The sequence below is a fragment of the Symphodus melops genome (genome assembly GCF_947650265.1).
Source record: "Symphodus melops genome assembly, chromosome: 23".
Classification (NCBI taxonomy): Eukaryota; Metazoa; Chordata; class Actinopteri; order Labriformes; family Labridae; genus Symphodus; species Symphodus melops.
In genome coordinates, this window is record NC_136713.1 from 5,640,258 (window position 1) to 5,656,714 (window position 16,457).

At 44.3% G+C, this 16,457-nt stretch overlaps 1 protein-coding gene across 6 annotated transcripts in view; it reads left to right on the forward strand.

Moving 5' to 3' along the window:
* zeb2b (zinc finger E-box binding homeobox 2b) overlaps window positions 1–16,457 on the forward strand; it is a 332,710-nt gene that overhangs the window by 223,215 nt on the left and 93,038 nt on the right. For 4 of the 6 annotated variants that reach the window (XM_079336136.1, XM_079336141.1, XM_079336139.1 and 1 more), the window contains 2 exons: window positions 7,146–7,307; window positions 11,555–11,686. The gene's annotated coding sequence lies outside the window, so the exon portion shown is untranslated. Of the gene's footprint in view, window positions 1–4,896; window positions 4,965–7,145; window positions 7,308–11,554; window positions 11,687–16,457 lie in introns of those variants that run through there. The other 2 variants (XM_079336140.1, XM_079336138.1) reach the window with 2 other exon arrangements.

The following is a 16,457-nucleotide window of genomic DNA, read 5'->3' on the forward strand; positions in this document are numbered from 1 at the left end:
GGACATAAGTGTGTGTGTGTGTGTGTGTGTGTGTGTGTGTGTGTGTGTGTGTGTGTGTGTGTGTGTGTGTGTGTGTGTGTGTGTGTGTAGGTGTGTGTGTGTGTGTGTGTGTGTGTGTGCATGCAGTAAGGGTGGGTGGTTTATGCCACACACACACTCACACACTGAAAAACACACACACACCTTTCTTTCAGGGTATAAAACTCTCCTGGACTCCTGAAACTCTGTTTGCAATTTGAGGCCGCAAATTAGAAGTCTAAGTCATCTGTTTCCCATAATCCTCCTGTCAGACCAGGAGCTGGCACACACACACACACACACACACACACACACACACGTACATGAAGTCTCGTGTGCACAGCCACACCAGGATTGACATGCATATTCCTGCACATGCATTCTAACACACACACACCGTTTACTCCAGTTTGAAGTGCTGATTAAAATGTTTGCACGCGGTTCGACTCCTTCATAAGAACAGAGCGGTGATCATGTGTCGGGAGCTAAAGTCCTGAAGTCCAGGGTGTCTCTAAAAGATTGGATAGGGAAGCATGGCCTGCCTGGTGGTTATGTCATCTGTGCACATTTGTAAACAATTAATCAAATGACCAATTCGCAGATGGTAAATCTGGGTTTTCTCAGACCTCTGGGGGTCTGGATCCCTGTGGCAGTTGTTCATTTTTGTAATCCAGGACAATATGGACTCTAAAAAAGAGTCCTCCAAATGAAATGTAGCTTTCAAAACATAAATGAGCAGAGTGGCTCCAAGAACAGGTCAACAGCCTTCTCCAAATCTCTGATGTGTTTGATTGATCAACAGCAGCGTTTCAAAGGAGTTACAGAGCATACAAACAAAAATACAAAGAAATGCAGGAATAAAACTGAATTATATAGAAGAGGATACTTTGGTCGAGGAAGGACAACAAAAGCTGGAAAACTGCAAGTGTATTCATGTAGTTTAAATTCAAAAAATATTTATTCACACGTCATATAAGCCACATTGACTCGACCAGGAAAAGAGTTTATTTTAAGATCTCCAAAGCTTGAAAAGAAATAATCCTGCAAAGAAATCGATGATACTTATGAAGAGTTTAGCAGAGTTTTATTTTAAAGGTGACATCGCAGGTTTCTTTTCTTGGTTTCTGTTTCTAAGAGCCGCCCCTCCCTGCAGAGGAAGTGATGAACATCTGTAAGGAGTCATGTCAAACACGTCAGCAGTTTTACAATAGACGTAAAAAGAAGAAGAAGAAAAGGAGCGCGGCTCATCCTGCCATCGTCTGTCGGTGACATAACGTCAGATAGTAAACACTCGTGATTTTTAATACACTAAACGACTCTTTAAACTGTCAGCCGTCCAACTGAACGTATTACAGAGAGACGTAGTAATCTGCTGAGGTTAATACTGTGTGTTTCTCTGGACCTTTCTGCACTGTGTGAATCTGACGTGTGACTCTGTGTGTGTGTGTGTCTGTGTCTGTGTGTGTCTATGTGTGTGTGTGTTTTGTGTGTGTGTGTGTGTGTGTTTGTTTGGCTGTGAATTGAGCGTCTTTGTTTTTCTTGTGTGCTCTCATGTTGCATACCTTAGTGCATGTGTAGTGGCTTTTTCAGCATGTATGTGTGTTTGATCGTGCAGCAGCTCTCAGTCTGTGTGTGTGTGTGTGTGTGTGTGTGTGTGTGTGTGTGTGTGTGTGTGTGTGTGTGTGTGTGTGTGTGTGTGTGTGTGTGTGTGTGTGTGTGTGTGTGTGTGTGTGTGTGTGTGTGTGTGTGTGTGTGTGTGTGTGTGTGTGTGTGTGAGAGAGAAACCCCGGCAAAGGTGACGTGTCCTACACGTTCACTGACAGCTTTATAGGCTCCGGGCTCGGCTAAGGGAACAAGATTATGGGAAAGGAAACACACACACACACACACACACACACACACACACATGCTGACACACTGGAGCTGGCTATTGTCCCAGATAGTATAGTCAGGTGAGGTCCAAGGTTCAGCGCTCATATTATTAACAGGGACAAGCTGGCGCCCAGTAAACACACCTACAGCCTACTGGAGTGGAAAGCTGAATTGTTGGGGGTCAGGAGAGGTCGGGGGGGTCGAGTCCTTCGCTGTAATTATCTGAGCGGACAGCCGGCTGATCCGTGGGGTCCTGAGAGCCGCACAAAACGTGTTTGGAGAAGATTTTTCATGCTCTGTTTCAGTGAATCCAGGCGTCTCCTGGGAAGCTTTTGGTTTGAGCTCCCAGGTTTGTTCACTTTCTTCACTTCTGAGTTCTTGTTTTTTCTAGATTATGTCAACAAGATAATTCAACATTTGTGTTTTCACACTTCACAAAAATGGTGAAAAATGTCCAACCTTTTCAGGGTGAGCTGCATGTGTCGCTCAATTTGTCACCCTGACATTTCCTGCCAGGGCCAAAATTTGTTTTTCTACAAACTGTAATACTTGCATTGCATGTAGCACTGATATACAAAGACATTATCTGTCCGATGTTAAAAAGTCGGTCTGCAGGTAACTTGTTTTAGAATTTGGACGAAGTTTGTCTTTAATCGTCGTGGCAGACATTTGGATATTTCTTGATGTCATCATGAATCTGCTTCTTGTTCTCCACATGACAAAGATGTGCTTTGCATAAGTGCTTGGTAAAAGCATTAAAGCTAATGTAATCCACAGATGTCTCAAACACAGGTTTTTTTGGATTCGGTCAGGTCCACTTTGACAGTGCTGTAAGTGGGAACTCCCACATGCTTCACATTTTCTGCTCAGCATCCAAGAAGCTCCAAGAGGGACCGTGTGCACATCCAAAAATCTCCGACCAGGTGCTCGATACAAATGGGAAGACAATTAAATAGACACTACGCGGATATATGGTCCCTGGTGGAACATTTTAGGCTCAGCTGTTCGCTCAACAACATACCAAAGACGAAGAAGAACAGGTTTGGAGATTGAGCTCCACATCTGCTGATGTGAATGTAAGCTGATCTGGTGGATAGGAAGTAAAGTTCTTCACATTATCTGAGCAGTCCCCTCAGTTGTGAGTACAGCCGACCATTACCGTGCTGTACTTGGACTTCAGTGATATCTGTCACCCATTGGACGTAATGGCTCCAGTCCCTGTCTCGTAGAAATCTACATCTCACCACTGTTAACCTCATAAGAAACAAGAAACGCATCTGACTGCGGCTGTTGGAACTCCTAATTAGTTTGAAGTAGGTCTCTTTGAACCGACGGTGTAACAGAAAAAGCAAAATGTGAAACATTTTCGGCCTCATTATAAGTTATCCAAAAGGCGAGGGCTCGTGATAATGAGGGCCATCCAGTGGGATGCCATGCAGTGGGAAGAGAGTGCCTAATTGTGTCAAATGGCTGGAAGTATTTCACTTTGAATTATGGGAGAGAAGGGGGGAAATAAAGCCGAGACGCACAACACGGACACAGTTTGCAGCATCAGTGTCAGGGAATAAACGAGCCACTATAGGAGCTATAAGCCTGTGCATTTATTAAGGGCAGGCTGATGGAAAAGATGTTGTGCTGCTCACACTTTGTCAAAGTCACGCCTCGGTGTGAAGTCGTAATATTGTCAAACAGCATGTTTCATTTAGGGAAAGAATGCCTCAGCTTCAAATGAATTAACTTCACGCAGATATTTGTCAGTTTCTTTTGGTGTTTGAAATTTGAAGACGATGTTTTTGGTATGAGATTTCATGAGATCTGCTGTCACCTTGATAAAAACTGGCAGAATCGTTTTTCTGATAGAAAGTCAAGCAGGTCAGAAATATTGGTAAAATTATCAATCTGGGTCTGATTTGCTAAAAGCTAAAATATTGTTTCCCAAACACGTGGGTTAAAAATCATTCAAAAGTGGTCCAAACAGGATGTCAATGAGTGATTTTGAATTATAAAAAAAAAAGTATTTTCTGCTTCAACAATACTCAAACTGCAGCATCATGCCAAAGCGATGATATAAAAAAACTATACAGACGTAAAAATCAGGAGTCTAACGGCTGAGAGGAAGCAATGACTCCTCTTCTTATTGGCATAAAAGGTATCAGGCAGCAGCAGTCAACCAGGCGGGGAGAGATTCAGGAGCAGTAATTCCAAATCAAGACAAGAGGTTAAGAGGGAGGAGGTGGGGGCGGCTTGGTGTAGGGGGGGGTCTCATTGGTGAGATGAGAGAGAAGACGTCGCTCTGACAAAGGATGAATACCTTGTTCTCATTCGCTGATAGCCACAATGGAGCAATCATCACCAATCTGCCTTGTCGGCCGATACGCATCACAAAGCGCCTCTTGAAAAGGCTCATTTCAGCGACAGGAGTTAAAGTGCTTCACACAGGTGACAGTCGATAGGCCCTCAGCATCTGCATTTCAAAGCTTCCCCGTCTCGTCAGCGTGAGTGCCGGGTGCTCGGCTCTTGGTGAGATTAGAGATCGCCTGTTTTGATGAAGACAGAACAGCTGGCGACTGTCCTGCTTGCAGCCCACAAAATCCATTTTTATTCTTTTTTTTTATTTATTAATTTTTTTCTTCTTCTTTTTTTTTCTTCCAAGAAAACATTTGAACGAGCTTGAGCTTTTGTAAAAATATAATTTTGTAAGACTCCAGAACATATGAAGAAGTAGATCCGGTCTTGTTCAAGCAATCCTTTCGAACCTTTCAAACATTTCTAGTCTCCTCCTGTATTTTCTTTAGAAGCTTATTTAAACACCTTTTAAAAATGGATCTCTGCAAATGAACAAAGATGCTTAAGACACAAGTGCATGAAGAACAGGACCTTAGTGTGATGTTAATCACCTTCCACCTGCTGCCTATGTTAATTAATCAAGACGTACCTGCTGCCAATCAATGTCTGGAAGGTCATGTGCTCTTGTTTAGCTCCTGTTTTGAGTGTTTCATTTGTCACTTTGCACTGAGTTTCATTAGTTCAGAGATGGCCAACGCTTCCTGTCACTGAGCTGTCACTCAACAAAAGTAAGTTTTATTTTCATGATGTGTGTCTTAGTCGCTCAGTATTTTGAATTGTTTGGCGACCCTCTTTTCAAGTGCATTGTTTCAAGCCCCATGGACATCATCAGGGTGTTGTGACTCTTGAGTTCGGATGTTTTGGTTGAGTCAACTTTTCCATGTCCCTTTTTTATGCCTTGTTTAGTGTTGAGAATTGTAATGGCTGTTTGGCTCAGTTATTAATGGAGGCTTTGTTGGTTCTCTGGTTCCAGATTTAGAGATAAATTCACTTCTGTTTTTTGAATCTTTCAACAAACAAGTCTACAGGAGGTGTCCTGTTTAATCTACAGAACAGGCAAAATGGTTCATACAGTGTTGAGCAGAAGTATCAATGCTTCCACTGTTAACATCCTGAAGTAACAAATCAATCATCGTATTGATCAACCCAAAACATTTGTTGCCAAAAAGATGCTGTTAAATAATGGTTTTCCTGGTATTTTGGTTATTATGAGTGTTGGTTGTCAGCTTCTCTGGAGTGCCTGCTCACATAAAGGATTACAACTTGAAACTATTTTACCACACATGCTGAGTCACTCCCCTACATTTAACAAAAACTTACAGCCAGAGCAGTCGGAGTCCCGGCTCAGTGAATTCCCTGCAGTTTGACATGTATCCAGCCTTATGTAAATATTCATTAAATTTACTCCTTTATTGGGAGTCGTTTTGCTCATGGAATATATTTTTTTGGGAGAAGCTATCAGAATGTGAGCCTGTGTTAAATCTAAAGGAGCTGTCTGCAGCCAATCCAAACACATTTGGTCATGGCTTTGAAAAACATTACCTCTTGCAGATATATAGTGTTCCACACCAGCGGGGAATATGGGTAAACATTAAACTGTATAGCTCTGAGAAGAGGGCGGCAGTGCCAGCGATGCTCTGGTGGAAAAGCCCTCGTGTCAGAGCGATGATCCTCGGAGAGTTTGGGATGTCAAGCTTTCAAACGTGCCCAGGTACTCGTCATGTGGCGTTAGCTGAAATCCAAGCCACTGGATTGTTAGTGCAACTGTTTAATTCACATGACGTACAGCATGCTGTCATGAAATGTCAACTTTTATTACATACAGTGATGATTTTGGGATGGTTCCATTGGACAGAGCGCAGAGAGAGATTTTTTTTAACAATATTAATAAGATGGAAAACCTTCAAAAGGTTAAAAAAAAAACATTGACGATCTTAAAGGTAGGAATGGAAGGAGGGTTCGGGCTCTCTGCAGCAACCTACTGCTGGAGGTGCCAACAGCTGCAGTTCCTCCACTGTCCACTTGTGGTCAGCTCCAAAAGTCAGTCAATACCTATAGAGCCCTGTAGCTTATTTTGTGTGTTTGTTAAATACATTATTTTTTTTGCATTGTTGATAGATGCAAATAAAGATTTTCTTGCATCACAAAGCTCTCGAAAACTTCTTCAGCCAATGAAAAAAAACTCCAGTCAGTTTCCTGTAAACTAAACAATAAAATCTCCCACAGTGAAATCAGCTAGCTAATGAATTAACCCATGCTCCCCACAGCGCCATCCAAGTATGGTCACTTCTGGCTCCACACAGATGTTGATTGCCAAATGTCTAACTCAAGGCTTCAGATAGGCAGTCCACAAACCAATAGGGGTTGCCATAGTCTTTGGTACCGACCAGGCAAATGTGTCTTCACTAAACTGGGAGGAAACATTTCTACATGAAGCAGTCAGAACAATCCGTAGTGCCTTCTCCAGTGTTTGCTAAAATATCACCGAGCTGTATTACAAAGCTCTCACATATCTTTGATTTCCACACACGTTGGGCCTGATGGTGTATCATATTCTAATCTGGAAGTTTCAATGTTCTAAATTGCCTGTCTCCCTCGATAAAGCGGAAATAAATCAGAAACTTATGAGACATCACCTTCACTTTCAAATCCCAGGGAAAAACAAAACATCACATTTTGGCCGGCAGCGATGACTTGGGAGTCGTCCAACCGGAAAAGACGCCCAACAACCGTGTAAACATTCAGTCACACAGCGGACCTGACAGCAATGAAAATAGTTTTTTTTTTCCTTAACTGTTCCTTTTTTGGAGCCAGCTCTCTGTCCTTTGGTTTGAGAGCAAACACGTGCAGAAAAAAGAGAGTAAGAAACTAATGGTCTTTTTGGTCTGCTGTCCGCTCTCCACCTGCAGCTCCACGCGGTGACATCATGGATTACCTCAGCGTGAGAACATGTTCACCAGGGACGTGGCCTATATGCCGACACTGGACCTGGACCTGGGTCGCCCTGAGTGGACTCAGCTTGTCGCATCTCGATCCCGCCTGCAAGAAGCTTCAGACATAAATCACACGCAGTAAGTGGACTCAGTAACTGAGCGTCATAAACGTCTTAAACAAACAGAGCAGGACATGAAATCCTCCCGTGCTCCATCAAGTCACAGCCAGCACAGAGTTTTTTATAGCCTCCTTGTAAATGTATCGAGCTGATGTTTTCAATTAAAGCCGACTCAGAGGTGAGTTTCTGCCCTTGATGCATAAAACAACCTTAATACGTTTTCATCGAGTCGTATCTCTGGGGCGGTGAAGAAACGGCGCTCTGTGAGGTGAGAGGCAGCGAGGTCGGCCACACACAAACAGGTCCAGCTGTGAGAGGAGGTGAAGGTTTGATGTGAGCTCAGGGAGGATATACTCCCGCACAACCGGCTGCACTCAATCCAACACTCGCTGTTAATCAGAGATTCAGCCGAGACAGCAGAAATGTTTCAGCCCAATCAGAAAGTTTTTTTTTTTTTTTTTTTTTAAAGCCAAGAATTCATTCTTTGTTTCTGTGAACATTTCTCACTCTCTTGTTCATTTCTAACCTGTTCACAAGGTACTAAAACATTCATTTTCGAATAGAAAGTCCTTTTCAGCGCTCTCACACACCCTGTGTACGGAGGCTGTGATCCCCAAGACCGGTTGGCCTGGGTTCAGGTCCGACCTGTGACTGCTTTCCTGTCTGTCGCTCCCTCCCTCCCTCTGCCCAATCTCTCCAGTCCATAGAATCCATTTTTTTTATATTGACATCTAAGAAATAGCAGTGGACTTTCGACTGCACGAGGACGTCAATCACAGACGATGGACATAGTAATGCTTTTGTTTGAATCCATTAATCCATATCCGATGATAATATGAAGGCATAATCTTGAAACAAGACAAGCAACCAAAAGGCCGACCTTTAAGTTGAAACCTTTTAAACAGTTTTAAGCAGCGATTTTGTTTCCGGTCTGTTTATGTTGAAAATCAAACTCTGCAGAAAGAGAGCGAACGATAAACCTTCTGTCCTTAATCGACTCCATGACTGAAACTAACAAATACTTGATGTTTCCATGTGAGGACAGTTTCTCTTCCATACAAGCCGTCTCATAAAACCCTGTAGAAACACTTTGAAAGCTCGTTTCAGACAGGTTTTTTAGGCCTCTGAGAAGCAGCCGTGTCGGTGATAGCAGGTTTCCACCTGACAGCGAGGGTGTGTTCACCTTTGATAACCAAACAGACGTCAACACTCACAGCCGGCCTGTTCCTGACGGCATTCATCACCCTGAAAGCGTGTCTGCACAGTCCTGTAGTCAGCTTTCACCTCTGCAGCCGAGTCAGGACTGATGTTATTACCTTATCAAAGGTGGAGGTGTCTGCTGCTCCCGGGGGAGGAGAGAGAGAGTGGGGGACGTTTTCCTTTGACTGGCGGGACAGCAGGCGTATTTATCCCTCGCCGCCGGCTTATCAGCAGGGCCTGTAAATCTACCTGACAGGTCTTTACAGGTGCCGTTAATCCCGCTGATTCAATTCATTTTGCTAACTGCTCGGATGCGGCCTCTCTCCACGGGGAAGATCAAACCGCTCGCTCCATTCTCGCCGAGTTAGTTTGTGTTGTCCTCGTGATGGAAAGCCAAATCCACTCTCTGTAACGCCGAGATGAAAGGTGTAATGCAGCCGCCGTGGCAGGCAGATTATTCCTCCAAACATGTTTGTGCTTCTTTATTTGCTGCACACTGGGCGCTGACTCTTATTTACAGAGAGCAGATTTGCTGTGCAGGTATGCTGTTTTTCAGCCGGGCCCGGCTACACACTCACTTTTATTTGCACCTCGGAGCTATTCAGGCTTGTAATACACAGCTCTGAAGGTGCTGCTGCTGCAGAGAGAGGGCTTTTATTTACTCTGACAACAGTGTAAGGAGCCTTTTGAGTCTTCAGGGAATTATTGTTATTTTTCAGTGTTCAAATAAATAACCTTTGTGAAGGGCTTAAAATGTTCATAAGGAAATTCTTCTGAATTGTGTTTAAAGCTTAAACAAAAATCAACAGGAAGTCAGTCATTTTTAACTTCTTTAGTTTTGGATTTTCCTATTTTGGTGCTTCATAGGAGGGAGCTTGAAGGAGGCCTCCTTTCTTTATTGGTACCCAGAGTGTTATTTGAAGAGCAGTCAATATTTCTGCTCAAGTTGGATCCTTTTTTTGGTCTGCTTGGAGACCTATTACCTCCACACATTGGGGCGTGTGCACTAACCACTGTGCCACCAGCGCCCCGCTCAGGACAGATTCTTCTGTCGGTTCAGGAGCCTGAACCCACCTGGGCTCTGCAACCTCTCTGAGCCCAGAAAGCTATTGTTTTTATGAATCCGCTCTTCCTTTTTTATCCGGTGTCACTATCAGTGATCTGTCAGACGCTGCCCTGCAGTGTGTCAGACTGTGTTCACACCGTCAGAGTCCAGGACTCTGTGGGATCAGGAAAACACATGGATGATAACCAAACTGATGAGAGGAGCAGCTTTCATCCAGGTCACATTCATCTTGTTCCAACGCTGCTGCATTTCTTCAACGTCAAATCAGGTCAATTCTCTGATATTTTATCTTCAGGTCGGAGCAAAGAATCCATCTTCAAAATGTGCTTTTGTTGCAAGAAGCTAACCGGACCCTTGACTGATGACCAAAGAAAGAATTCCCCTTCATGTGTCTCACTTTAGGAACAGATCCAGGGTCATGCAGAGCTGCAGAAAGGAAACCTTGCAACTGTCTTGGTCAAGGATGCTTCAGCAGAAAAGAAACAGAAGCTGTAGAGACAATGGCTACCTTGGTTTGCTGAGCTCAGATGTTCTGAGCAGTGTTACCCTGCTGTAATAACCTTTGTCTTGCAATCATACCGTATTCTCACTTCCTTCCTAAATGCAGCTCCGAGCTTCCAGTCAGTCACTCTCCAAGGCCTTTTTTTTCCTCATCTTGAGTGGCCCTGCTCACGAGGAAAAACAAGAGCAGATTGAATCTTGGCAGGTTTGCATGTTTGAACGGAGCGGTCACCTCCGCCCGGCTTCCTGCTGCAAACATTAAGCACCGACCTTATCATTTCCTCGCCGTGATTAGACCGCTTCCTGGTGACTGCTTCACAGGTTCAGCTTCATTAATGTTGGCTGTGTTCAGAGCAGCGTCTCTAAACCTTGAGCTGACTCATGAAGTGATGACAAAGATCCCAACAATGACCTTAGAAAGTAAAACGAACCTCCCAACTCGAATCATGTGTTACATGTGTCTCGAAGTCGACTTCCTGTGTGGACTTTTCCAAATGCATCTCTATATTGATGTTTACATTTAATGAGCAGACAAATGTTCATCTTTGATATTTGTACTTCTGAGTGGAGCAGAATCTATCGTTTCAGAAAGCAGTCGGAGGATGTTTTGGTTTGTTGATCACGACTTTTATAAGTTTGTGTTCATTAAGAGATGGAGGAGAGTCCCATCCAGCTCAGGGCTTTGAACCATCAACCTTCCTCTCACACAGACCCGTGTGTCTTAACCTCACGTCCGTCTCCGTCCCCTCAGCGTGCAGTTTTTTCCGCTGCTGTCTCTCGCCTCTGACGGGACGTCCTCTCGCCGGCTCAGAGCTGCGAGGGCCGTTTATCTCTGACCCGCAGGTCCGTCCTCGCTGTCTCAGCTGCCAAAACAGTCCCATTCAACAATGTGCTGAGTTCATCAGTGCTCCGCTGACACACGCTCTCTCTCACACACACAAACGAACAAACGCATGCACACTGATGTACACTGTAAAAAATGTCCACCCGCTCATGTTCATTTGTCAGGTGCTTGAAGTGTGATGCTCTGTAGGTGGCGCTCTTTTCTACGTCTGTGCAGCTTCTTTGGGCTGACATTATGCGTTGCTAAATAAACCTACAAATATAATGAAATATGGATTTAATGCAAAACAATTGAAATGTGCTACATGTCAGTGTTTGCATATGAAAATCGTTCCACAGATGAGACTCTGTTTCCAGATAAATGGAATAAATAAATGCTGATGAGAATATATGAAAAAAGTTTCAGTAATCACTGGAACTGTGAGAGGCAACACAAAGTAATTACCTTTGCATTTTTTATTCCAGGAGTGATTTTTTTTTTTAAGTAGATAAATCTTGATGATTGCAAATGAAAAAACTGCTCATTTGAAGCTTTACTAGACCTATAACTGTCTCCTCTCCCTCTGTCAGTGAAAATGTGAGTCTGCCTCACTTAAAGCTTCTTATGATATCAATAAAAATCTTTTCAGAGCTGTGTTGGGTTTTTCTTTTTTTAGTGTACCCTCATAAATCCAGAGCAGGAAGCGGCAGGACAACCTCCATCCTTCTGACTGGATATCTGGGGACCCCTGTGACAACTCCCCCCCCCTCTCCACCCATCGCCTACAGTGCCTATCAACCTCCGACAGGTCAGGCCCTCACGCACACACACACACACACACGACCTCTCCCCTGTCACAACTGTCACTTGACTTCAGCGAGCAGAAACCGCTTTTATCAGAAAACCTGAAGCGCTGCTCTGAAAGAGCCGAGGAACTGCCACAGACTGACCCCTGTGTATATTTAGCAGCAGCTTGGCAGTCGCCCATCCCAACTGTCGAGGCTGTCAGAGCGACCTCCCCCCTCCCCCACTCACTTTGATTATGGAGAAAGGGAGTCACACAGGGTGCTTTACAAGTTCATTCAGGTGTTTTTTAAATGATTAACTACTTTATTCAGCCGTACTGTCAGAGTAACTGTCACATCCCCGGGTCTGTTTCCCTCATGTTTCATGTGTTTCAGTTTGATGCTTATCTCGGAGAGAGCCCACACATGCACAGGGAGACTAATGTGAGGCTCCTGTCAAACAGGGATTCAAACCAGGAACCCCCTCACTGTTAGTCTGCACTGCAGCTCCATGCAGCCTGCTTCTTCTAATGTTTTTCTTCCATGCACATCAGGAGGAAGCTTTGTAAATCTATCACTGCAATGGGACAACATGCTTGATTTGTCTCCTGTCAGAGTATAAAGCTGCTCTCAGTCGGTGTTAAGAAGTTCCCTGTCAGAGGCTTCACAGCAGCACCCTGAAACATGAGGAAGATGACTGTGATACCAGTTCAAACTGCTGCACTACTTAAAGTTCTGAGAGCCCTTCAGATGTCACATCTTCTCGTCAGACGGTGAATGTCTGACCATTTCGTCTTACGTAACCCTCCTGACCCCATAACCCTGCACTCCTTTGATGAAGTAGGCCAGAGCAAGTGTGTGAATTAGATATGCAAAATGAACGAGGGATCCGACACACTCTGCAGCATCAAATGATATCAGAAAGTTTGACTGCACTTTGGACTTACTTCTGGAGCTGAGCATGCAGATGGGGGGGACTTCTTGTGTCTTCCTCACTTTAACCTTTCTTAACTGCTTCTGCTTGTTTTTTCCCAATATGACACCGTGTTTCTCTCACCTACAGCTATATTGGCTTTGACAGAAAATAGTTTGATCCACTGACAAAAGAGGAAGTCTTGAAACACACGGTGATATTTATTCTTTTCCAACACTTCAGTCAGTCATGTTATCGCTCCAATCCAGCGTTATCCTGCAGCTCTGACGATGAGTCACGCGTGTCATCCTGTGAGTCAGTGCACAGCTCATTTTAAGAGCTGAGGTATTAGCATACGAGCGTACCTTTATTTGCCTTCAGTGCTATGTGACGTGTGGGTGCTGGAGTGTAAGAAAAGGCATGCCCTGCTCACCTTCCACTCTGCGGCCTTCATGCAATGAGCAGCAGTGCAGTGGTGCAAACTTTGAGCTTTACACGTTTGACGCGGCAGACACACAACCTCCAGTGAGAGGCGGCATGAACGATTACACACTAACAGATCTTCTTCACGTCTCTCTCTTATTTTCTGTTTCTGTCGTCTTTACCTTCAATCCTCACCTTTTGTCTTCTTTTCTACGTTGGAAGAGTTTCCACACAGAAGGAGATCGTTCATATCTGAGAGTCTGAAAGAAAACCTGACTTATTACAGGATGTGCTGCCGTTAACTGATTAACTGAAAATGTCGGATGCAGATGGTGGCGCTCCATCAGAAGAGGATACAGTCCTCAAGACGGGCAGCACCGGGTTGAATCCGACCTGTGGCTCCTTCATGTTTTCCTTTATTAGAGACGACAGCTGAAGAAAGATAGAGAGAGGACACGTTGGGAGGAGAGAGAGGGGGGTGACATGCAGCAAAGAGGTCAGACAGAGGTCGGTTATGGTTAATAGATCTCCACATATTACTCTTTTTGCTTCTATATGTGGAGTAAAAGTGAAATGAGTTGAGGACAGTCACCTCAGCTCCTTTTGTTGTGATTAGAAAGAAGCGTTTGATGTCATTGTCTTCATTCAGAGCTTGGGGTGACAAAGACATGCTCAGGACGTTTGTGAATGGATCGTCCTGATGCTGATATCGTTCTGATGGTGACAGATGAAGACTGAAGTGCTCAGTGTGTTCACATTCTTAACGAGGAGGTACCTTTGCAGGTCGGGGTTAAGTTCACTCTCTCTCTGTCTCTGGGTGAGTGCCGCTGTCTGCTTAGCGGGGAATCTCCAATTGAACCTAATCGCTTCTCCAGTCAGCGTGTTTAAATGCTCTTTTCGCCAGGTTAATGGGATTTCCGCTGAAAGGTCCCCTCTCCACGTCTAAAGTGTTTCAGACAATTGCAATGAGCTCCGAGTCAAGAGTGATTAACCCGCTGACCCTCCTGAAGCCACCGCGCCTCAGCTCCCCCTCAGCTCGCTGCAACCGCCTGCAAGTCGACTCACATTAAATTCTTAGGACGCAAACAAGGACGAGACTTTTCAAACTAAAGGCAGGAAGTGTCAGGTTTCAGAGCACGTGTTTATCACACTTTTACGTTTCCTTTTTTTTAGAAAAGTCTAGAGTAAAAAGATGACCCTGAGGTCGATTCAGTTTGGAGTTCGAGGCCCATTTCCTGATTGATCCCTTTTCTTTAATGCACTGTATCCAGGAGTTTAAAGAATCAAACACGTTGAAAAAAAGATGCACAAAGCAGAAAGGTGCCGACGTCTCCTCTAAGATGGCAAAGTTTCATCATTGATAAAACTTCTCTCTTAGCTTTTTTATGTCTGACATAGAAAGTTTAAACTTGACTATTATTCATAGACTTCTCCTCTTAAAGTTTTACTTTTTACACTTCATATCCACGAGCATGTTCACAGTCTTCCTCCGCTCAGTCGGGGATGCAGCAGGCTGGCACTCAAACATTTCCGGATGGCCTAAAGAAGTCCATAAAAACTGGAACCAGTCTGAGAAATGCAAAACCAACTTCTTCAGAATGAAATAAATATGTGAAAACACCCCCCAGTGAACGTCCACGGCCTCCTCAACGGGAACCCAGTTGGTCCACTTTCTCCTTTTGTAACTTTTACAAACATCTGCTCCCTTCTGGCCGTTCCTTCTCTCCAACACGTCGTCCAAATCTGTCAAATGAAGACAGCTTCACAGCTCCAGCTCTTTCTTCCCGCGTTCTCTATGATGAAATGTCACAAATCCTTTCAGCGCCTTGTCTCACCAGCCGACCCTGATAATTGAGAGAATTGTTCTGCCTCGCTCCTCGTAGCTCCGTCGTGGTAATCATCCGTTTGTGTGGGTCAGTGTGTGCAATGATTACTCTTCTTTTTTGCCCTCTAACTTTCACAAAGTGTAGATTGTGTTGTGCCGTATTGTTGTTGGGCATTATCCAATGAACCATCTTTGTCTGTGTCATGGAGGCAGAAATGAACGGTGCCCTCACCTCCCGCTGAGTGACTCTCTGACTCAGGCGGTCGGAGGAGCTTTGGTTTTAGGAGGACACCACAAGCTGCACGGTCTACTACCAACACATGGATGCAAACAGAAAAAACAAAGACACTCATTTCTCACCAGATACGAAAAGGAGCTTAAAGTTTTAAAAGCCTGATTTTGCTGTTGCTCAAACCAACAGGCTCTGGTGAAATGACTCATTCAGACCTCATTGGGGGTTTTTCATGCTTTGGTTGAACTCTGAAACACTCTTACTTTGAAGCGCTCTCCTGGATCCAAAGTACAGAAACGCACCTCTTTTTCTTTTCTCCCATGGTCCATAGCTGCAGAGGTTGAAGACCAGGGGTCAGTACTCTTATGAAACTTGGCGTATATATCTCAGGGAACATATCTGAGTTTCTTTTTAACAACAACCTCCTTTGTAAACATTCCAGCAGGAAGTAAGATATCAGGTAATATCTCGAAAGCCCAGAGCACATAAAACATTCAGTCAGCCAAGGACTTAAGACACACCTACTTCCCATGGAAAATTGCCATCATTTGTTTTAATTTGCTGCTTTTTGATGTTGCTTCAGTTGTCAGTGGATATCTCGTTTGGGAGGAAATCTTCACACGTTCACTTCAAACGCTCCAGGCGAAGGATTTCTCCTCCCTTTTTTGTCAAAAGGAGCTTGCTTTAGAAAATTAGGGTTGATTCTGTGACAGCTACATTACACATGTGAGAACTAGGTCACATAGTATTTAGAATACTTACTTACCAGTGCTTAAAGAGGTTACTCATGCCCACCTAGAGTGCGAGCAGAGAGTTTTTAATAGCATCTCAGAGATGCCATCAGCTCCTGCAGCTGAAGGCTTTTACGCCAAATAAGGCTGAAAAATGAAACCCACGGTGCTCTCAGGACAAGGAGCCGAAGGTCAACGTCACACAGACTGGATCCCTTTGAAACATCTCAAGCTCCCTTTGTAAGGAGATGTGACTTAAGGAAGGAGCTGCTGATGAGCAATATTAGCTGTTAGCTTTGGGGATCAAACACTTTTCATCAGGAATTTTCAAAATAAGAGCCACATGTCCGATGAGTCGTTGGGCGAGACTCTCAAACATGAGTTGCTCCCACTGCTTTCTCTGAGGTGTGTGAATGTGTCTGAATGGATGAGTTAATACTGATGGACTCTTTACTCTGCAGCCTCTACCATCAGTGTGTGAATGTGACTGAATGGATGAGTTAATACTGATGGACTCTTTAAACAGCAGCCTCTACCATCAGTGTGTGAATGTGTTGTTCAGTCGCTCCATGTTTGTGTGCTCCGTCCAGGACTCGGCTCTGGGGGGTCGCTTGAAGTTTGTCCTGGACTCTGAATCCCTGAGAGTCTCCACAGCTGACCTCAGTCGAGC